Source organism: Peromyscus californicus, unplaced genomic scaffold (genome assembly GCF_007827085.1).
Source record: "Peromyscus californicus insignis strain IS unplaced genomic scaffold, ASM782708v3 Scaffold_9__1_contigs__length_137607984, whole genome shotgun sequence".
Lineage (NCBI taxonomy): Eukaryota > Metazoa > Chordata > Mammalia > Rodentia > Cricetidae > Peromyscus > Peromyscus californicus.
In genome coordinates this window covers 101,562,664-101,586,866 of record NW_026294617.1, presented here as the reverse complement: position 1 = coordinate 101,586,866, position 24,203 = coordinate 101,562,664, and the positions used below count along the sequence as shown (strand labels likewise).

Below are 24,203 nucleotides of genomic sequence, written 5' to 3'. Positions count from 1 at the left end.
TAATATCAGAGATACATAACACAATAAAAATACAAATAACTGGAAGTCTAACGATGCACATTAGAATTTCCTTACACAGGCACACAAAATTTAAAATTTTCCTATGTGACATGTAGTTTGAACAATTATAGTTGCATTATTTATATTTTCATGTAGTCATTTATATTTTCTTGTATTTCAGAAATATATATTCATAGTATCTAATTTATACATAGTCAGAAAACCCCTTTGAAGCTCATTTTATACTTAGTGTGCTGTGAAACCATCTTTTTCTACACTATGAATATGTATTACTCTCATTGGTTAATAAAAAGCTGACAGGCCAGTAGCTGGGCAGGAAGTTAGGCTGGAAAGCCAAACCTAGGATGATGGGAAGAAAGAGGGCACAGTCAGGAGAGATGCCAGCCAGTTGCCAGGAAAGCAAGATGCCAGAGGATAGGTAGAGCCAAATGCCACATGGCCATACATAGGTTTCTTAGAAATGGGTTAATTTAAATGAAAGAGCTAGTTAGTAATAAGTCTAAGATATTGGCCTAACATTTATATTAATATATGAGCCTCTGGGTGTTTATTTGGATCCAAGCAGCCAGGACAGGAAATCTCCATTCACACTAGTGAGGACAGTTTATAGAGCCAGCCTGTACTTATGATTCCAAATCTTTATAAGAAGAATGGGTTTTGAATGTCTTCATGGGACACAGGACAAAGAGGTTGAAGAAGAAAGTATACAAAATGAGTATTTAACCTTAAATAATTACAATAAATGAAGTATATATAAAAGAATGTTGTTATTGATGAGTTAAGACATTTACCACTGACATCACCTATTGGAGCAATTAACAAGGCAATTCCACATAGTTTATCTGGTAATTAAAAGGGGTTTATTTCAGGAGTAACTTTCAGCCACTAAGGGGTCAGTTATGGGATCTGGGAAAGATGAGGTGCAGCCCAGCGTGAGTCTCTGGAAAACTCTGACTTGCTCTACATTCCAACATCCAGGATCATGAGGAATCAAGAGAGAAAGCATGTATACATCTTGGGTCTTAAGGGGTCTTATCTCAGCCATGCCCCAGGGGCAGGTCATAGGCAGGTGTGGCAGTTGCCTGCTGCCACACTAGAGGCAGTGTTTCAAGGTCAAAGCTGGAACAGCTACCCACTACAGTTACCTTCAAAACTTGCTTTTATAACATTGGTCACTACTGTTCATCTAGGAAGTCAAGAACACAGAGCAATCACAATCAGAACGTGAAGAGGCTACAGTTTACTTCCTTTTAACAGCAATCCTTTTTAAATGCAATGAGTAATTTTTTTTTTGCTCCATTTTAAATGTGCAGGTGTCATTTATTCTTAGAAAATCAGGGACAGAGGCACAAGTCCTGGAACTTTAAATGTACAGCACTGGATAACACTCATGCTCCACCAAAGTCATTTGCTTTATAAGAACTGTGCATCACTGTGGTGGTATTGTGTTCTCCAAAACATTGTGAACCCTAATAAACTTATCTGGGGTCAGAGACAGAACAGCCACTAGATACAAAGGCTAGAAAATGGTGGCAGTCACACCTTTAATCCTAACATTCCAGAGTTAGAAATCCCTCTGGATCTCTGTGAGTTCAAGGCCACATTGGAAACGGCCAGGCGTGGTGACACACGCCTTTAATCCCAGAAAGCAGCCTTTAATCCCAGGGACTGGTAGTAGAAAGCAGAAAGGTATATAAGGCGTGAGGACCAGAAACTAGAAGCATTTGGCTGGTTAAGCTTTCAGGCTTCAAGCAGCACAGCTCAGGTGAGAGCCATTCAGATATGAGGACACAGAAGCTTCCAGTCTGAGGAAACAAGACCAACTGAGAAGTTGACCAGGTGAGGTTAGCTGTGGCTTGTTCTGTCTCTCTGGTCTTCCAGTGTTCACCCTAATAACTGGCCCCAGGTTTGATTTTATTAATAAAACTCTTTGAGATCCTGCTACACATCACTATTCAAGTAAAACAAAGAATTTGAATAATAAATACAAATGATTCAGAAATGTAGCATAATGTATAGACATAACTAACACAGGAATCGTGTTTTGTCAAGTTAGCCATGATACAGACATGCAAATTCTAGACTAGGACTTCAGATTATGGTATATTTGTGTGAATATCATTTTACTTGTAAAATCATATTTATTCACAAAAAATGATTTCACATTTAACTCTAAAGCAATTATTAACAGATCTTGGGCTTAATCTCTGAAGCTAATCTGTATCACAATACAAATGTTACCCTGCTTCCTGGTGATGAGAATTAAACTATATCATTTCATTGTAAAGTTTAACAGAAACCATTTTAATTTAAACACAAACTGTTATATATTTAGACATATAAGAAATGACCAATTATGTAAAAATTCCCCTAGTCAGAAAAAACAAAAACAAAACTCTTTTATTTTGTTATACCAATATTTTACCATTTTAATTTTATAATTTTAAGTTGTTTTGTTCACATACTATGGAAAGTTCTTGTTTTTTTTCACAAATTAAATATAAATTAGACAAAATTCAAAGCACGATTTGTTTGGAATGAACAATGACATTAATACCCCTTTTAATTGATTTATTCAATGCCTTCCATTTTTTTATCCATGCACAGTCAGATGCTGGATTCTATGCACCAGTGTCAACATTTTCTTTTCCTAGTACACATTCAATGTGAAGGACAAGTCGTCCTCAAAGGGGAGACTGCAGAGCAGCCAGTTTCCTGTGCACTGTACACCTTCCATGGAAAATGTGCGAAGCGTGGATGTGACAGATGCCTTACCAGCCATCAGATGTTTCGCCTATAAAAATGTAGCTGCCACGAAACAGGAAAATAGAAATACATGATGGTAAGAGAATTCTCACACTGATTTTTCTTTAATCATGAAAATATTAGGTATACCCAGATTGAACACACAAAATAAAGTACAACGTGCCAAATACCAGTGTAGTAATCATGAAAGCAATGATTGTTGTCTTTTGGAAACTTTCATTCTTTCCACGTATTATAGTTTTTTCAGTGTTTTAAATATTACACATTTCAATGAATAAAACACTCCCTGCATTCCTGCAGCTTTATTTCCAATATGTTCTAGTTGTGTAATATTGCATTATTTGTAACATTTACCTGGAAGTCTCATTTGTGAACCTAAACACACATCCCCATCCATATACATATAAGATTCTCTTCTTGCTATGTCTTCTTTCAGTACACAAAGACAGACAGACAGACAGACAGGCATGCACGCACACACACACACACACACACACACACACACACACACTCACACACACACACACACACACACTATAAGGGTTTACAAATAATATTATTAGAAAAATACTTGTTGAAATATAGGAGACTTGAGTTTGATCCCCAATTACCTGACACACAAACAGAAACGCTGTTGTCCACTAGGGATCCATAAATGGTTTGTGGCTTACTTTACAGATGTATTTACTTCCAAATAAATGGTAGTGTGTTGTATGGGTCATCATTCATCTCTTTGTATGACTTAAGGTATTTAATACTTCTTCTTTCTCTTGTAAACTTCCATACTGAAGTATTAAGTTTAATAAGACTGAGAATATTTCTCAACGTTTATGTTAGAAAATTAATGTTGAGAGTAAAAGATTACACTGAGAGAAGCTGAATTATAAACTTTGTCAAAGTTCTATTACTTAATGCAGTTAAGATATGTAGGAATATATGTTGTGCAAATACAGTCAAATCACAGTAGCTTAAGGGAACACAAAGTGACATAAATTTTCTGTATTCTATCCAGTGGAAAACTGGGCACTAGATTACATTTAAACTTGGCATTCCTCCTTTATATCACAGTATTCACCCAACGGAGTGTTTTCCTCTCAGGTTTTATTTGAAAATGAAAAATACTGGACCAAAGCATGACCAAAAACTAGCTGGGCAAATTCCAAACTCTGCATCTCCATGTCTGATGTCAAAATGTTCTTCAGATCTCCAACTCCTTTCAGCTTTGATGCCTACAACATACTTCTTTCTCTTTGACTGACTTTTGACTGATTCCACTCCTTGTTAGCAGCTCTCCTCATAAGGCATCCCACAGCTCTGGCATCTCCAACATCTTGAGGTTCTCCAAGACAATCCAGGCTTCAACATCACAGCTTCATACAGTGGCCTCTCTAGGCCTCTATTCAGGGATACTCCTCAGCAGCTTTCCTTAGATGCAGAGGCAAACTCCATAGCCCTTTCTTTCTATCCTTAACTCCAGAACCACACGGCCAAAGCTGCCAAGTTTTGCTTCTTGCTGGGGCTGAAACATGGTCTCCTCATTTAATTACATCTTTATCAGCTTTCTGTTTCCCTTTACTTCCTAAGCTTGGCTGTCTTCAAACTTGTTCTGTACACCAGCTTGTCTCAAGCTCGGAGATCTGCCAGCCTCTGCCTTCTGAGTGATGGGATTAAAGGTGTACACCACCACACCCAGCACTAAGCTTTTTTCACAAGTTGGAAACTTAGCTAGGTGACATCTTGCCCTGAGGCCACCACTCCTTCTATTTCATTTCTTAATCTATTTATCTGCTTGAACAAAAGACTTAGCTCTGTTCCGTTTTTGGTGCTTCTTTTATCCTTAAATTTTACATTTTGTAATTTATCCTGCTCAGCTTGCTCCTTTTCATTATAAATCTTTATAAGAGTTACCACTAATAACCACAATACAGAGCTATTATACTAGGCTATTTTGAGATTTCCTCTGCCAATGAAATTAATAAATAAAATAAAGCTCTTCACTTTAGCCTCTGGCAGACTCTTCAGACGAAAGCCAAAGGGAGCCACACAATTCACCAAAATATCACAAGAACAATCTCTAGGCCACATATTAATATTCTCCTCTGAAACCTCTTGAGCCAGCCCCCCACAGTTCATCAAATCACATTAGGCATCACTGTCTTCCATGTTCCTACTAGTATGACCCATTAAGCAACACTTGGAGTTCAGCTACTTTTCTGATTGGCAATCTCAAGGTACATATTCCTTCAAACAAAAACATGGCCAGGCTTATCACAGTAATACCCAAGTCCCTGGTACCAACTTCTGTCTTAGGTAGGATTTCTGCTGCTGTGAAGAAACATCATGACCACTTGCTGTTTCCTGTGAGTCAAGATGTAAGAATTCTCAGCTCCCTCTCTAGCACCATGTGTGCCTGCATGCTGCCTTGCTTCTTGCTGTGATGATAATGGACTAAACCTCTGAAACTGTAAGCCTAATTAAATGTTTTCCTTATAAAAGTTACTGTGGTCGTGGTGTCTCTTCAAAGCAGTAGAAACCCTAACCAAGAAATAGGAGAAGGTTTGTGAAATCTACTAGAGATGATGTAGGGGGAGGCTTCACCAGGACTACTGCTGCCCAGCTGGGGAGGAGAGTAGAGGATTGGATCTGGAGAAGCAGGAGAGGTGAAGATCTGAATTCAGCCTTCCCAGGTTCCTGGCAGGTGTCAAGAGCCTGTATTTAAAAAAAAAAAAGATAAAGAGTTATCTTATGACTACAAATTACCACTTTTCTCTTAAAATTCTCAATATGGAATTTTAAACATTGTACACACTGTGATTTATACTTCCCAATAGGATAAAATGGGCATCCAATTTATCAGTGGTATAATTTCAACACTTTATAATATTTAACAGAGAAAACCATGCCTAATTAAAACTAAACCTTCAAGGAAATAAGTTTGTGTACATGAATTGCTGGAATCAGCACTCACAAAACAGGTATGTTTTAGCTTTACATAAGTAGATAGCACTGCCTATTTGTTACCTAAATACACAGGGAACTTTTAAAATTGAGTCATTTATTTTATGGTATGATCTTATTTGAGCATATTCTGGAATGTTATAAGAAATTTAGTTATATTTATATTAAATTATATAGTAGACTTTACTTTATTTTACTGAATTTGGAAAACATTTCCATAGATGAATTTCTAAACAGTCTTATTAAATAAGAAATACAGAGCCAAATACAGAGCTAATAGCCAAAGAGATCAGAGCAAGAGCCACAACTAGCTTTAGCTTACCACCAGCAGTAGCTTCCCCTGAGAGAGAGCTTCTTCCTGTCTGACTTGTCTTTTTATTGCCTTTCTGTTCTGCCTTCTCATTGGCTCTAAACTCAACCACATGGCTTCCTCATCACTGCCTGTCTATACAGACCTCCAGGTCTCTATGGTTGGTATGGATTAAAGGTTCATGTCACCATGCTTGGCTGTGTCCTTGAACACACAGAGACTCTGCCTGCCATGTGATCAGATTAAGGGCATGTGCTTCCACCGCCTGACTCTGCTTATGACTCGCTTTGAGCTCTGATCTACAGTCAACTTCACTTATTAACATACAAATAAAATCACATTTCAGCACAAATAAAATATCACCATATTTCCACTTTCTATTCTAATAAAACGAAAAAAGTTATAACTAATATAAGAAAAACTATATACAATAAGTACAATAACTATATAATATATACAAGCAATAAATACCTAAACAATGTCTAGTCCATTTGCATTTGACAGACGCGGAGAAAATATTTCATTATCTATCCTATTTTGCTTAGTCCAAAATGTACCTGATTCACTTTCTATCCTAACTTATATTACTACCAGAAATATCTTATAATGTCTTTGTAATTTAAACACTTGTACCTCTTTAGTGAGTTTCTTTTCTGAAATTCTTAACAAGGAAAACTATAATTATAACTATCTAATTTTTAACTATAACTATCTAATCTTTAACTTACTATAACTATCTAATTTTCAACTAACTGTAACCATAACTATCTAATCTTCAACTCCCTCAGAGCCCCAAGAAGGAAATAATATTACCTAAAAATACAAGATGTGCATGCAAGTGGCTTTCCAAAAAAAGTGAGTTGACAGAAACAGCCAGCTGCCTGGACAGTCACCCAAGGTTTCTCTGCAATGTTGGAAAGGTACCAAGCCACATGGTAAACATAAATAATAATTATGGGTTAATTTAAGTGTAAGAGCTAGTTAATATTTAATAAAATTTATTAAATTAAATAAAAATTATTAATACAATTTAAATAATATAAGTCTCTGTGTGTTTATTTGGATCTGAGCAGCTGCAGGCTGAGCAGGACTGGAGAAAACTTCACCTACACATTTCAAGTAATATTTTTTACTGATTTGGGGGAAATATTTCAAGCAATATTCATAGGACATATTCCTCTTTTCACTTTCTTCCCAGAAGACTGTAATTAGAGATTCCTCCCATTTTCTTTATCTAGCTAGCTAGCTATCTACCTCTCTACCTACCTACCTATCACCTATCTATCTTGTGATTTCTCTATGTTTGAAACCTACTCTAGCCTCTAACCTAAGTCCCACAGCATCATTCTGAGTTCTGAGATTCCAGGTGTGAACTATCATGCCTGTCTAACCCTCACACATTTCCATGTGCCTAGACTTTTGAAATTGAGGTATATATGTTATCAAACAATGGAGTTGGAGGGAGTCAAATACAGGAATGTGGCTATCCATCAAACAAACTGCTGTTACAATTGAAAGAGATTAATTTTTACACAGTTAATTGAATGAATGTGAAACTGAGAACTTCTCACAGGAAACACAGGAAGTTCAGCTGAGAAAGTTCATCCTGACTCCACTTGTATCTGTGAACACAGGTTTACATGTATATTAGAACTCTACTTATTTGGAATTAAAAGCATTGTTTGAAAAAATAATAGGGTCAGGATGATGTATTCTCTGGCTCTGTCTGTTTTTGATAGCTGCTTATGTCCTAGAAAAGCCCTTTGAACAGAAGAATAGGTTTGTTCCAACTTGACAATTTCTGGAACACTGCTTCTTTAACTCCAATTCCAGGTCAGAAAACCCAAGCTCCTGCCTCTGAGTGCCAAGGTCAATAGAGTTTGAGTCAAGATTCTGTGTGAGTGACAGGTTGAGGATCTCTTAAGGAAGTGGGAGCTAAATTAATATTTTTAACAAAATGCTTCTCAATAATCTCCCAATGTATATTGACCATTACAATACTTTATTTTTAATATATATAACAATTTTATCCAAAATATTCAAGGAATATTACTATGTTATAATCTATATGATAAATGACTTGTTGTCCCTGATGAAGAATGTGGGGATCAAAAAATTTGTGCTACCCAAAAGTAATGATATATTAATCATTCAGGATACAACACAAAGGCATAAACAATATATGTGTCCCATATTCAGTGTGTTAAATATCATTAACTATTTCATTACTAGGTGTATTTGGTTGTATTTACAAGATTATCCACTGAAATAACGACCAGTGCCAAGAGGCATCTTTTGCTCATACTTACAGTCATTTTATAAACAGATGCATTTCTCAATCATGTGTGCTGCCTCATACCTGTAATCCCACCCTGTGGGAGTCTGGAACAGTATTATAGCCACTGATTGGAAGACAAAAGTTGATTTCAGCTGTCTTGGGATACAGTTTGAGCTATTGTCTAAGAAAATTAGAAGGTCCCTCTGTGTGTGTGTGTGTCCTAATAGTATTATAATGAAATAGTTAATGATATTTAACACACTGAATATGGGACACTTGCTGTTGCATAAACCTGTTACTAAATTCAGTTTTCTTAACCATAACAAGCCAGAGATATCCAGGCCATGCTCAGCTCTTACTTCTATGAAATTACATTTAGCTTCTCTTTCTCCTTTAAATATTGATTATTCTACAAAAAAAAAATGTATTTTTACAAAGAGTTTTTCTATCATTTGATAAAATTTGTTTGGATCCTCCAGTTTTGTCTAGAAATTGGAATTCTTCAAAAAATATTAAACATGCCAATACTGACCAGTAGAGGCACACAAGGTGTTGCTTTTAGATTATGAACTTGAGCCTTGAGTTAGCACTTCTCAAGTCCCTGCTCATTTCTTTTGAATGTTCCCTTCCTCCTCTCACTTACCCATATTTCAGGAAAGCTTACTCCAGAACATTTCTTCTGTTTTTTCCTTTCATTTTCCCATGTTATATTAATTACAAATATTTTCACTTATATTTTTATACTATTTTCCCTTATGTGATTTCACTTTTATATTTTATGCTGTATAGCATACATTCTTTATTGTTTAATAAGTATAAATTTGTAATTTGATGCTTAGATTCCAGTGTGCTTTTTTATGACTCTCCACAGACTTTGGAGACAGACTTTTGGAAGTTCATTTCCTCCCTAGGTTATTCAGGGACCTGCAGTTACTATGCAGATTCACTGGGGTCACTTTCTCTCAGTAGTCTTGTCTTCCAATTTCCCATCAGAATGGCCTATTATATTCTGCTTAATAAATACAAGTTAGGATTATTTATGACCAAAACTTTCCAGATTCTTGACACGAAACAGTCCCAATGGCTAAGAAACAACTTGGTTGGTTGATTCTTACCATAAAACAGTCTCACTACTACCTACATGTTTCATACTTTCTTTTCCTATTCATTTGAAAAGATGCTCTAGCATATTATTTACACAAGAAATGTTTTCTTTGGCTCAGAGTTTGAGGGCTCATGGCATCATTGTAGGGCAGTTCTGTTACGAGCTAGTCAAGTGGCTTGCCTAGTTACAAAGCAGAAGACAATGAATTCTCATACTCATTGAGCTTCCTCCTTTTAATGCATTCCAGGAACCATGCTTAACAAACAGTACAGCCTAAGTCTAGTGTGAGTCTTCCCACCGCAATTAATTAATCCCTCAGAAGCTCAGTTGTACCTAGAATCCTTTGTCATCGATCATTCCAGATAAAATTCCATTAACATTCAAAATTAACCATCACACAAGGTAAAATTAGAAGCTAAATGAAAATTTGAAGAATGTACACAAGTACCTGAAAATATGGTTCAATATCTAAGGAAATTGAGTTATGAGCTTTGGGACATTAGTTCAGATCATCAGAATTTACATAAAAAAGCAAAATAAAACAAAAAACTGGACCCAGGTATCTCTAGACTAGAAGCTTTTTCCAGGATGGGAGTTGGAGACAATGGAATCAGCAGACAATTCTTTGACAGATATTCCTATCATTTAGAAAACAAAAGAGACCCTATCTTAGAAACTGGGGGTTGGGGAGTGTGAATACAAGCACCTCTCAATTCCATAAGCTCAAACGTCCACCTGTGTTCCCAGACACCTGCATGCCTACTCTCTCTCTCTCTCTCTCTCTCTCCCCTCCACCCTCCCACCTCACACACATCATATACATCCATATACACACATATATCATTTTCTCACAATCATATGTAAATACACAACACATTTGTTATACCTCTCATAAACTGAGACCTTTATCTTAACATGAATTCCTTCTTTATGATTTTTCTTCCTAGAAAGGGTCCTGCATACAAATTTGAGACATGGAAACCTTAGAGAACTTCCAGTTAAAGAAATTAATAATTTCCAAATTCACTTTTTCTTGAATGGTCTTGAACTCCCATTAATATATATTCTGTTTTTTCCTTTTATTACTGTTATTATTTTAATTTTTTAATTGAAATAAAATTGTAACACATCTTTTTCTCTTTCTTCCCTCCAACACTCCCTCAACTTCAGGCCAACACACTTGTTCAGTTACTATTGTTCAATACGTATATTTGTGTGTTTTTCTATGAATAAGTATTTAAATACACTTACTGTGTCCATTTGTTGTTTGTGTGTGTATAGGTTCAGGGCTCTCCATTCTGTATTGTACAATAAGGGGGTTATCCCTGGAAGAGGCTAACTCTTTTGGCAGCAGTCATTTGGTCCCTGTAGTTCTTTGTCTAGCTGTGGGACCACATGCACTTTTCACTTTTTTTTTTTTTTTTTTTTTGGTTTTTTCGAGACAGGGTTTCTCTGTGTAGCTTTGCACCTTTCCTGGATCTCGCTCTGTAGACCAGGCTGGCCTCGAACTCACAGAGATTCGCCTGCCTCTGCCTCCCGTGTGCTGGGATTAAAGGCGTGCGCCACCACCGCCCGGCTCACTTTTCACTTTACATGATGGCAGTATCACTTTTCACTTTTTGATACTGCCATCATGTGGTCTTACATCCTTCTATCAGAGACTGTTCCACAACAGACTTCCAAGTGTACTGGCTCCTAAAGTCTTTTCATCCCCTCTTCTGCAATGTCCCGTGAGCTGTAGACACAGGAGCAGTGGTATAGTTGTATCCATTGGAGCTGACTCTCAGAGTTAATGTTGTGTACACTGGTTATTGTCATAGTTCACAGTGTTGCAGATGGGTAGGACTGATGATTGTTCCCTCACCATGCAGTTTGCATACTGTTTTATAATACCAAATTATAGTCCCAACCACTTTCAACACCTATGAACTATAAGGATAACCAGCATAGCAAGATACCAGGAAGGGTACAGTAAGAGGCACTCACGTGTCAGTGGTGACCAGCAGCTGTCTTATTAGACTTAATGTATTTTCTTAAAACACAGAGTTTACTATATTTCTCAATCACTAGATAATGTGATCTGAACTGCTAGGTCTTTCATTTTATCCCAAATCCCCCCCCCCCACCGCAAAAAAAATCCCTACACTGTTATCCTGAAGGACATCCCTATTTCAATTATTTCAGGCTGTGTTTTGTTATATGGGGAAATTTAATATTTTCCCAAGTAGGTCCTTTGATTTTTATCTAGGTCAGAAATTTCATTCCTCTCTGACGAGAAAAAAAAAATCACTTTCCAATATCAGGCTCTCTGCTTTTGGGCTTTAATGTTCCACTTCCCTTGTTTTCAAGTACCCTTAATCAACTACAGTCTGAAATAGAAAAAAAATGAAAATTTCTTTAAAAAAAATACATGCCTTTTAAATTGCATACCATACTGGGTCAAGTGATGACATTTTCACCATTGTTTACTCTACACTGTGAGGTGTAATCATCCCATCACACAGCATTTCACATTCTATCTGTTGCCCATCATTTAGTGACGTGTGAATTATTTGTGTTACCGATGGCTGTATGTGTTAATCTTCATTCAAGCTCAAGGGATGCTTATTTAATAACAGTGACAACAACGTAAGAGTAGTGATGCTGACAATTTAGAAATGCCACAGAAAGGCGGAAAGTGCTTCCTTTAAGGTGTGTCCAGTGATCTGTTGTCAGAGAAACCTACAAGGTTGAACTAAGATATTACAGTGATAAGTATCTTATTATCTTCACTATGGTTGCTATATTAGTTACATTATTTGCTATTGAGATAAAATACTTGACCTGACAAAGTAAGGAAGTTAAGGTTTATGTTGCTCACTTTTGAGATTATAGGCCATTGTGACAGAAAGTTCTGGCACTGAGAATTTGAAGTTCATGGCAAATCTCATAGTTTGTCAGCAAGTAGGGAGATGAGCACTTTGTTTAGTTTGCTTTGTACTTTATTGTCTGAAATCCTAGCCCATAAAGATGGAACCTCCCACATTTAGTATTGATATTCCTCCTTCAATCTATGCACTCTAAAGTATCCCTCACAGTCATTCAAAGCAGGCAAGAATACAGAAAGGTTTAGTTACAAGGCACGTCACTTAGTTTAGTCAATGTACACACCCTTTTAATAAAAGTTCACTTAGAAGCCCCAATCCTTGCGAACATGGCCTATAGATACAACACAAAACAAAACACGTACCTGCCAACCAGTTAGCAACCAGGAACTTCCACCTGGGTCAAGCATCAAGCTTGACACACTTGTTTGTTAGCTGCGGAGTAACTTTCTCTAACTCTTAATATCCAACAGACTTAATTTCTGTTCACTGTACTCTAGTTATGTCTTGACATAAAAAGAGGTAGGCTTGCGTATCCATGTTAGATTACATGGAGATCTATCTGAAACTGTGTTTCCGGCCATCCTCCCTTGAAGCTGCACACTTAGTTCAATAGTTTTTACTGTATTGCTTCTCTGCCTTCTTCTCTGCCGGTGTTCTTTTCCCTTCTGTCTCTAATCACTCATTAATATCCTTCAGCTAGAAACCCACTGTTTGTTTTCTTCCTTATGCTAAACGTCTTTAGAATAGAATAATTTTAAGTGTCAATTTGAAATTCTTGCCTCAGGATAAACTAAGAGCCATTGTTTAGAACTTTCCCAAGTGAAAGGTAGAAGGGTCTTGTGAACAAAGTTCTTTGCTAAAAGAAGGAACTGTTGGAGGGACAGCTGGCTCTCCAAGAGGATTCTCTGCCCATGCCTCACTGCTGCTTCTTGCCCATATCTCCCAACATGTGACCCCTCCATTAAACTTCTACCTCCTAGGGTAGTTAGATTGACAGGAAGACTTGGCAAGTTCAGAGGCTCTCCATTGCTCCTCAGAAACATGCAGGATCCCAGATGTCCAGTCTAAGTGGGGTCTTCTGAGGTACTGACATTCAGACAGAGAAACTCCTAGTCAAATTTTGGAGAAAAAAGCTTGAGACTTCACCTCACTGTGATCAGGACTTCAGTCCAAGCAGGTTCGCCTGGCTCCCCCACAGCAGATCTCTTCCACCTCTCACCTCTGCCAGGACCTCCACAACCCTCCTTTCACTGGGGTAGTGCTTTTCTCAGGCACAACTTAGGACATCTGCAAGGAAAGTGAATTACCAAATCCCACACAAAAAAAAGTATCCTAGCCAAGTCCAGGGGCCTCACACATCCCCTCTCTGACACTAGAGACTTTGGCAGTTTTCTAAGGTTTCTGATATGCGAGGTTGGGTCCCCAGCCTTCGAGATTGTTATAATTGCTTTGATTTGTTAAAATCTTAGTTATTTATAATGTGTGTGTCTGTGTGTGTCTGTGTGTCTGTGGGTTTGTGGAGTTGAGGGTAAAACAGCACGTTTGGAGGTCAGAGGAAAACTTGCTGGAGTTGGCTCTCCTTCATACCACACAGATATAGGGGACCTGTTGTCATCAAGTTTAGCAGTACGTGCTTTTACCTTCTGAGCTATCTTGCCACCTCAAAGCTGAGGGTTTCAAAAGTGCACAGGAGGTTGACAATAGGAGCCAGAGCTCAGCTGGGCACATTGGCCATGCCTACAGTCCCAGCACTTTGGATACAGAGGAAAGAGAATTTTGATTTCAGGACCGCTTGCTTTACAAAGCAAGACTCTGTCTCAAACAAGACAAATCAAAACACAAATAATATGATGTTCATACCTTAGATCTCAATATTTAGCAAGCTTAGGCAGGAAGATCAGCATGAGTTTCAGACCAGTTTCAGGTATCCTGTGAGACCTTGTGACAAAGCAGCTCCCTTCCCAACAGAAGACAAATCATTCCTTTTTACTATGTCCTAAACCTAACCAATGTCCACCATTTACTTGGATAGGATAAAACCAATAATTAAAATGAGGAGAGGACAGTGTGTAAGAGAGCTCCCTATCCCTCAGTCCTCACAGTCTGTTCCACAAAGTTAGCTTTGCCCTTAATCCTGTCATAAGTTCTAAGAACCTCTGTGGAAGATGCTCGTCACCATCCTGACCAGGAATCCCTGGTTTCTTCCACAGAGTTGTACTGGGGGTTGAGATGACCTCATGAAGGCATAGTTCTTCTGCTTTGTCACAACTCTTTATCATCAGCAGAATCACAGGGTCTTGCTCCACTCCTTAGAAAAAGGATCTTAAAGGTCCTAAAAGAATACCCTCAGGAGGTAGAATTTTCTCTCCCAGCAGGGCACTTCATCCCTGTCCAAGGAAGAAAGCTATAGGTGCCTTTCACCTGATTTGTGAGGCCTCCACATTACCAAGGTTCCCCCTGGTGGACTCAAGAACAAACTGTCAAACACTTGGGGAGAAGGGAAGAAGAAAGCAATGTGGATCAAGGGATTGGTGAACTTCTTAAGACTGGTCCTGTCCCTCACCAATCTGCAAGAGACTAAAGGGTGCCCTGAGATCCTATATTCTCCTACTCATTCTCCAATTCTAGATGGACCCTTAGAGATTTCTAGGTCTCCAGCTCATTCCCTTTGGTCTTCCAGCAGAACCCAAACCTAGGACAGATTGGAGAGGTAATCCCTCCGAAGAGAGGAGGGTCATAGCAGTGTGGGTTTCTAAGGGGAATTGTTCCAGCTGAAGAAATCCTAGTATCCCTCCTTGCCCTTCACCCTACCTCCTCAGGTCAATTAATCAAGAATCACTATATTTGAAAATGTAATGGGAAGATTTGTGATAAAATCAATACATGCTAGAAATTATTTTCAAGAAGTTATACTCCTATTCATGATAAGAACATTTATAAAACTGAAATGGAAGAATCATCTTATTTTTGTTATTGGAAGGCATTACTAAAACTTTCTGAATCCTCTTCCCCAGGGGTTATTGAGTCTTGGGAGGAGGGGTTTGATCTAGGACATCCCTTTGAAGGTGGGGGAAATGCAAATTAACATTATTTTGGTATTCTCTTACCTCAGTCAAGATGTCCAAGATTAAAACAAATTACAGCAAATGATCACAAGCATGATGGGAAAAAAGGAACACTTATTTGTTGTTGGTGGGAGTGCAAAGTGGAACAGTCACTATGGAATTCAGTGTGAATGTTTCTCAAAAAAATGAAAATAGATATACCACAAGATCCAGCCATATCACTGTTGTCTGTAGCTAGAGTTTTCCTGCTTGGTCCACAGTCAGGACAAATTTCTCTCACCTGCCAGTCCCACAGCAGCTCAGACCCGACCAAGTAAACACAGAGACTTATATTGGTTACAAACTGTATGGCCATGGCAGGCTTCTTGCTAACTGTTCTTATAGCTTAAATTAATCCATTTCCATTAATCTATACCTTGCCACATGGCTCGTGGCTTACAGGCATCTACACATGCTGTTTGTCATCCTGGTGGCTGGCAGTGTCTCTCTGACTCAGGCTTCCACTTCCCAGCTTTATTCTCCTCCTTGTCCTGCCTACACTTCCTGCCTAGCCAATGGCCAATCAGTGTTTTATTTATTGACTAATCAGCAACACATTTGCCATACAGAACATCCCACAGCAGTTGTCCATATATTCAAAGGACTACATCTTACTACAGAGATGTTTACTCATCCATGTTCACTTCCGTTATACTTATAATACCCAGAAACTGAAATAGATGTACCTCATCTGATGAATACATAATGAAAATGTGGCACATTTACACAGTCAAATACTATTTATCTACTGAGAAATTTGAAATCATAAACTTTGCAGGTAAATGGATGGAACTAGAAACAATCATCCTGAGTGAGGTACTTGCAATACTGCCCTAGGTATCTTGTGTCATTTTGCTTTAGACAGGATGAACACAGCTTAAGTTCAAAATATACAAAACATATACATAGAGGACAATTCTATGCTGCTTCTGAGAGAACTTTCCTTCTATACAGCTATGTAACATGGTGACACTGATTAATGGAATTGTAACTTCCCAAGGGAAAAGTTATTATGATGAATGTAAAAATATATCCCAAAAGGATTGAATACATTTCAAATTTAGGAGAAGAATTTAATTATTTCAAACAGGTAAATGATGTAAGAGTTTATACAAACATGGTGTGTTGTACTCTCCTGTATTATATAAGTAGAAAGACTCAATATTCTGCAAAATTTTTGGCATTGGGTGATTTACAGTAACAGAGGATATTGTAGACGTGGGCATAATTAAAGTTAAAAAAGGTCAAATTCAAAAATATTTGTTTACAAATATATGGTAAATGTAAAAGGAGAAAGCAAAATATTCTCACTTATACATACAGACATACAGGCATTTTAGGATTTTCTCCCTTACACAATTTGCAGTAAATTCCTTAAATACAATATTTACATATGATAATTAAGGGTGAATTTTTCTTAAGAATATGCATTACAATATACCAAAAATTCCAAATTAATAAAAGCTGTTGAACATTACAACACTCAAGTAAAATAATGTAACATTTTCAATTTTTTTAATTTCCAAGGTTTTTTTTTAATTTTATAATTTAATTTAATTTTACATATCAGCCAAGGATTCCCCTGTCCTCCCTCCTTCTGCCCCCCCCCTGCCTTTCTCCCAATCCACCCCCTATTCCCATCTCCTCCAGGGCAAGGACTCCCCTGGGGATTCAGCTCAGCCTGGTAGATTCAGTCAAGGCAGGTCCAGTCCCCTCCTCCCTTCACCCAGGCTGAGCAAAGTGTCCCAGCACTAAGGACAGGTCCCAATCCCACTGCCTGGGGGCCTCCCAAACAGTTCAAGCTAATCAACTGTCTCACTTATCCAGAGAGCCTGATCCAGTTCCATGGGGACTCCTCAGCTATTGGTTCACAGTTCATGTGTTTCCACTAGTTTGGCTATTTGTCCCTGTGCTTTTTCCAATCATGGTCTCAACATCTCTTGCTCATACAATCCCTTCTCTCTCTTGCCAATGGACTCCCAGAGCTCCACCTGGGGCCTGGCCATGGATCTCTGTATCCACTTCCATCAGTCATTGGATGAGAGTTCTAGCATGACAGTTAGGGTGTTTGGCCATCTGATCACCAGAGTAGGTCAGTTCAGGCTTTCTCTCGACCATTGCCAGAAGTCTATTGTGGAGGTATCATTGTGGATTTCTGGGGACCTCTCTAGTACTTTGCTTCTTCCTATTCCCATGCGGTCTTCATTTATCATGGTGTCTCTTTCCTTGTTCTCCCTCTCTGTTCTTGATCCAGCTGGAATCTCCCGCTCCCCTAAGCTCTCTTTCCCCCAACCCTTGCCCTCCATTACCCGCCCCCCATGACCAGTTTGTTCATGTAGATCTCATCCATTTCTCTGTTGTTGGGCAATCCCTATGTCTTTCTTAGGGTCCTCTTTACTAGGTAGCCTCCCTGGAGGTGTGAGTAGCAGTCCAGTCATCCTTTGTTTTACATTTGTATCCACCTATGAGTGAGTACATACCATGTTTGTCTTTCTGAGTCTGGGTTACCTCACTCAGGATGATTTTTTCTAGATCCATCCATTTGCCTGCAAACCTCATGATGTCATTGTTTTTCTCTGCTGAGTAGTACTCCATTGTGTATATGTACCACATTTTATTTATCCATTCTTCAGTTGAAGGGCATCTAGGTTTTTTCCACATTATTGGCTAAAATTTCTTTGATCTTTTCCATAAAGCAATGGTGGTAATTGGATATAATGGACCACTTCTCAATGGCAAGAACAGTGATGTTCCTGTAACATCATATCCCACAGTAAATGATTTAGTCTTTTCAAAGCGTACTTCATAAAAATTCCATCTCTGTAACTCAAAGTCAAATAAAATTATAAAATTCTAATCAAACATATAAAGTGTCTAAGAAGTATCTTTCATACATAATATGTAAAAGTTAGAGTAATTTTCTATGGCTGATTTGACACTCTGAAAATCCCATTTTTTTAAGTTTATTGTTTTAAATTTATTTATTATATGTCTATTTCTGCCTGCATATATGCCTGTACACCAGAAGAGGGCATCAAATCTCATTATAGGCGGATGTGAGCCACCATGTAGTTGCTGGGAATTGAACTCAGGATCTCTGGAAAAGCAGCCAGTGCTCTTAACCTCTAAGTCATCTTTCCAGCCCCTCATTTATTTATAGTAATCACACATTTGAGTATTAGACCTAGTGGAAAATTCTAATTGTAAAACAATCTCTGCATCATCACGCTTGTCTTACTAGGTTTCTATTGTTATAAAACATGTATGAGCACAAACTACTTGGGATTAGAGGCTTTATTTTTGGTTTACTGTGACAGTCCAGCATGAAGGGAAGTCAAGGCAGGAACTCAGAGACAGGAATCTACAGGCAGGAACTAAACAAAGACTATGGAAGAACGCTTCTTCATCTCATGTTCCTGATGGCTTGTTAAGACTGCATTTTTATAAATCTAAGGACCAACTGGCTAGGATTGGCATAACTACAGTTATCCGGGCCCTCCCATGTCAATCATCAATCAAAATAAATGCCCTCCAGACCAATCTTATGGAGACATTTTCCCAGTTAAAATTTCTTCTTACTAGACATTTCTAAGTTTTTGTCAAGTTGACAAACAAAGCACAATTGACTCCATGTCTATTTGATACACCATTATCTTCTGTTAAACTATAAACCATAACCTTTCCTTTCTTCATTCCCTAAATCTCATACTAATATCATAATATAAACAGTGTAAACTTGTTTCCCATAGTCTTTAAATTCTCTGTACTTTAAAAGTTCAAGTTATCTTTTTGTGCCTCAGTTTCCTCTTTCATAAAATGAAAAAGTAGGACTGGTTAGCACTTACTATAGATTCTAAAGCTAGCATTCTCAGGTAAGAAATTTTCTGACCATTTTAAACTCCTTTAAATGAGTCAGGCTGTTAAAAATTCTTTTCAATGTTTTTTTTTTCTAAATACACTATGATATACTAACTAGAGCTTTGAGAAATTAACAGGAGTAAAATCTATCTCAGAAAAAAAAATAGTGTTTACCTTTCTATGTTTTAAGGATAATTAAATTTAAACAGTGGTGCCTTTTTTTAGTCACAATGTTAGAAAAGTGAGGAATAAAAAAAATTAAACAGTAAGCAATCATGCTAATTTTGTAAATATATTTCACATTTGTCTACTTAATAGTCTTGTTTCAAACTGATGTAAACTACACATTATGATTATAAAACAAATAAGCAGTAGATTAAAGAGCCCTTGTTAACTAAATAAGTATGTACCACCCCAATCAATCCTTGATATAAGAGCCATGAAAAAAGGTTTCACTCATGAGCTCTTACATTGTATTAAAAGACATGACATTAATTATCCTACCAAATTCCACACTTATTGGCAAGAGAATACTAGTTATTTTAATTTGTTCTAATTAAATACCTACAGAGACAAGCCTGAGCTTCTTACAGGTTGACTTGGCACATACTCTGGGAGCCAGTACCGTTCCACCTGCTGATCCCAGGCACTCAAAACAGCACCTCTGTTGTAAGTGGCAAGCATTAAAATTCCTGTTAGGATTGTCAACACTCTACGAGACACAGTTGGCTTAACAGCCAAAGGCAGAAGGACGTTATGATTAGTGGGGGGGGGGAAGTTCAACTAGATATTATTGGTCATAGTATTCAGTTATAGCCAGCTTTTCCTAAGATGGTGATTTAAGACTTATAAAGTGTGTATTTTAACATAGGCATAGCTCAATCACTGTAAATTTCACATAAATGTTGTCCATAGTAAGTTATGAACTAATTTATGCACACACAGAATCTCTGAAACATAGCAAATATATCCAGCATAAAGCAAAAATGAATGTTAGTGGATAGCCAATGAATAACAGTGTGTGTGTGTGTGTGTGTGTGTGTGTGTGTGTGTGTGTGTGTGTGTGTGTGTGGGTGGGTGTGGGTGTGGGTGTGTGTGTATGAAATTATAGTAGAGGTTGTGTGTTGAAGACTTTCAAGGTACTTTATATTTTCAAAGTAAAATAATATGGGAAGTCCATTTCATTATCACTTCACTTCCCCAGACCCACAAAACTTCCTGTGCATATAGTTTTTTAGAGTCTAACTTCCTTATGAACCAATACTTTTAAGGTTTTAATGCTCCAATTTTATACATAAAACAGCTCACTTTAAATTATCTTCCAGTTTAGCAACTAAAGCATACACACATACCTCTGGCAAATCTGTCAAGTTGGAATGACACTAGAATAAGATACCTTCATTTAGAAAGTGATATCAAGTTTCAATAAGCCCTTTAACTCCAGTTCTAAATGCTGACTTTAGAATGGAGTTCACTTCCCCTTCCGTGGTGATTGGGGCTTTGACAAGGGTGTTTCCCTTTTTTTTTTGGTTTTTCGAGACAGGGTTTCTCTGTGTAGCTTTGTGCCTTTCCTGGATCTCGCTTTGTAGACCAGGCTGGCCTTGAACTCACAAAGATCCGCCTGCCTCTGCCTCCCGAGTGCTGGGATTAAAGGCGTGCGCCACCACCGCCCGGCGGGTGTTTCCCTTTTAAGCATAAATTGATTACTTCTTTTTTTTTTCATTTTAATAGATTTAAACAATGAATTCTTAAAAGACTGAATTAATCAATAAGCAGCTTTCCACTAAGTAACAAGTACCTACCAACTCGATAAAAAAACAAATGGCCAAAGCTTGCCATGTCACTGTCTAATGGCTCGTACTACTTTCAAAATATTACATAAGAAATAACAACTGACCCCATGTGTCACTATTTCTCATATTTTTAGCTTTATACTACAGGAAAGGCTGTTTTTCTGCCATGTATGTGATGTGGTACTGAGATATTTGCTAAACGTGTTTCAGATGTGTAGTTAGAGTACAAAGAAAAACCTATGACCTGAAAGCATAGAAATTTGATTGACTGGAAATCACAGTATAGAAAAGAAAAATAAGTCTCTTTAGGCAGACAATACATTCGGGTAACCCATGTGCTGGTAATCACTGCAGAAAGTCTCAGGTTCTGAACTTTTAAATAACTGTCACTGGAACACTCATGTCTCATGTTGTCGTATGTGACGAGCTTACATGAAATAGCAATCTCCTCTTCCTTAGGCAAGTGACATTTTTTTTTTTTTTTTTTAGTTTCACTCAATAATAGACTTTCCTTTGCTGTGGCTGATGCTTGAATTCTGATAAATAAAACCAGCAGAGGGCAGAACTGCTGACCGACCCGACAGGCGACAAAGCACCAAAGGTAAAAAGCAAACTTTTTGAGGTAGTCTAATTTCAAAGATACTTGTGTTTATCCTTGAAAAAAAGTGGAAATGAATCAACATAAGTAGCCGAAATCACTGCAAAATTCAAATTGAGTCCCACTGTGGCCGGTAGGACCACCAGTGCCCATCACAGACTGAATGAGGAGCTGCCTCCTCCTGGGGAATGTGAAGTGCCCGGGCTTAGAAGCCAAGGTTAGGGCTGGGCATCCTGAAGTGCTAGCTAACTCTCTTTAGAGAGTGTTCAGATCTGGGACTGAAGCCCTATGGCCAGGCTCGGGTTTCTACTAAACCTGAGCATTCAGAGTTGCCCTGACACTTTTTTTTTGTTCTCTCCTCTCCTCTTATGACTGTTCCCAACTTCTCTCTGCACTTCTGACAAAGCTTGCTTTCTCCAGGTGAATTGCTCTCGCTCCTCAACTCCAAAGGCTTTCTCCTGTGGCGAGCAGTCTGCAGCACCTAAGGGACCACCGCAGCCAGATGCCTTTCGGGGAAAGGACAGGAGAAGGGAGGGGGGGGGCAGTGAAGTCCTCCCTCTCCTCCAGTACTGACCGGGCTTCAGTCAGCTAGTCAGGTCTGGAGGTGCCAGGTAGGAACTTTTCCTTACCTCCCTCTCTGAGCCCAGGTCTCCTCCTCTTCCTCCCAATCCCTATTCCTCTGCCCACCACCCTGTTTCCTCCGAGACTTTCATCACCCTCCAAGAGTGTGTCCAACCTGCAAGAAGAAGCTGTTTTTCTTGTTTGTTTTGTTTTGTTTTTGAAGGGGGCAGCAAGTGAAGGTGAGGGGGTCAAGGAGAAGAGGAGAAGGATAAACATCTGGGCAAAGTGCCCACCCCCACACACATCCTCCTGAACTCCACTTTATCATCCGTGCAATGTGTTCCACCGGGAAGCATCTCAAAATGCCGCACACAAAGTGTGCTCAATATTCTAAACCCATCACCCTGGTTTCTCTTACATCCCCCAAACTAAAAACAGCCTATTTCACACTTCCTCACAGACAAAGAAGTTTGTCACTGTTCATTTTACACCCTTTTCTCTGTGTTTTCTCCGCAATCCACCCTTCAAAAGAAATCCCCATTAGAAATCAAGAAACGCGAAGATTTGTTCAAAGGACAGACTGAATAAAGACTGTTCTCGAAACAAAAGCTTTGTACGCCTGCCGTCCTTGTTCAAGGTAATTAATACCTTTCCTTTTTTTGCAAAGAGAGTGTAAAGTAATAAAGGGCTTTCATAGCCCTGTGTGTCTAACATATCCTTTAATCGGCCACTACCTCCTCTACCATTATTATCCTGCCTACACCCATGTCCCTGTCTCTCCAGTTTCCTTTCCCAATCTGGTAGCAACTACAATCTGTATTTTATTTAAAAAAAAAAAAAAGTTGGGGGAAGACAAGTGACAGGGGCACCAAGGGAAAAAAACAAAAACAAAACAAAACAAAACAAAAAACCTCCAGAGGAAAGCCCGGTGGTAATGTCCCACCACCCCAAACACTTTTTTTTCCCTTACCTCCTCTGACCTCTCTGGCTTGGAAAAGGAAAGTCCAGGTGAGGGTTGTGAGGGTGAGATATCAGACCCAACATTTCCTTTTCCTCCTGGACCAGAGTTCCATTTCCAAGCCCGCACTCACAACGGTGAACTCACGAAATCGCAGCTGCAGACCAACTTGGTCCCTTCCAAGGTGTCGCCTGCGTTTGCTACACTTCATCCGGAAGGCAGAGGGCTAAAAATATCAAAGGCATTCTTTTTTCCTTTACATTTGATGGTTTGCTTCTTTCTTGACTCTCGATCCCTCCTTTCCCTCTGGGGTGGCCCTAAAAACTGGGACCCTGAAATCAGTCCTCCGCCTGGCCCCGCCTTCAATTGGCTTCTAAGCCTGGGCACTTCACATTCCCCAGGAGGAGGCAGCTCCTCATTCAGTCTGTGATGGGCACTGGTGGTCCTACCGGCCACAGTGGGACTCAATTTGAATTTTGCAGTGATTTCGGCTACTTCAATCAGAGATGAGAGGTTTCAAGCAAACAACTGAAAACACTTCATGCTTAGGTGGGCTGGACAAGAGGTTCGGGCAGCCCTCTCCTCCACCCACTTCCCTCCCCTCCTCCGCCTCCGCCCCTGTGGGATAGCGAAACTGTCAATCTAACTGAAGGTCACACCCAAACTGACACCTCTTGGTAGCACCAAGGGGACCAGTCTCTCCTGGGAGAATCCAGACTTCTGCAGTCTAGCCCACCGGCCACCTCACATCCCCCATCTCCTCCTCCTCCTCCTTCCCTCCGCAAATCCCAGAAACGGGAGGGGAGGGGAATTGGGTGGGGCCCGTGCTTGGCTCCTCCTGCACCCTGGGAATGAGAGGAATTGCCCGAGAGACCCAGAAGCTCCTGTATACAGTAAAAATCAGCTACCTCCCTATTTGCACTGGTCTAGGAGCCCCTCGTTCTTTGGAGGGGGCATGAGGGAGTAGGAAGAAGTGGCGGGGGTAGAGGGACTGGAAGAGTTTACTTATTTGTTGAGACGTCTTGC

The 24,203-nt window shown here is 38.9% G+C and overlaps 1 long non-coding RNA gene and 1 pseudogene across 1 annotated transcript; one reads left to right on the top strand and one right to left on the bottom strand.

Moving 5' to 3' along the window:
- LOC128106683 (rho GTPase-activating protein 20-like) overlaps nt 1-24,203 on the top strand; it is a 176,842-nt pseudogene that overhangs the window by 136,759 nt on the left and 15,880 nt on the right.
- LOC128106189 (uncharacterized) lies at nt 1,242-23,936 on the bottom strand. Its single transcript, XR_008216621.1, has 2 exons — nt 23,190-23,936; nt 1,242-5,496 (listed from the first exon to the last, which is right to left on the bottom strand). It is a non-coding gene; the product is annotated as an uncharacterized LOC128106189 (long non-coding RNA).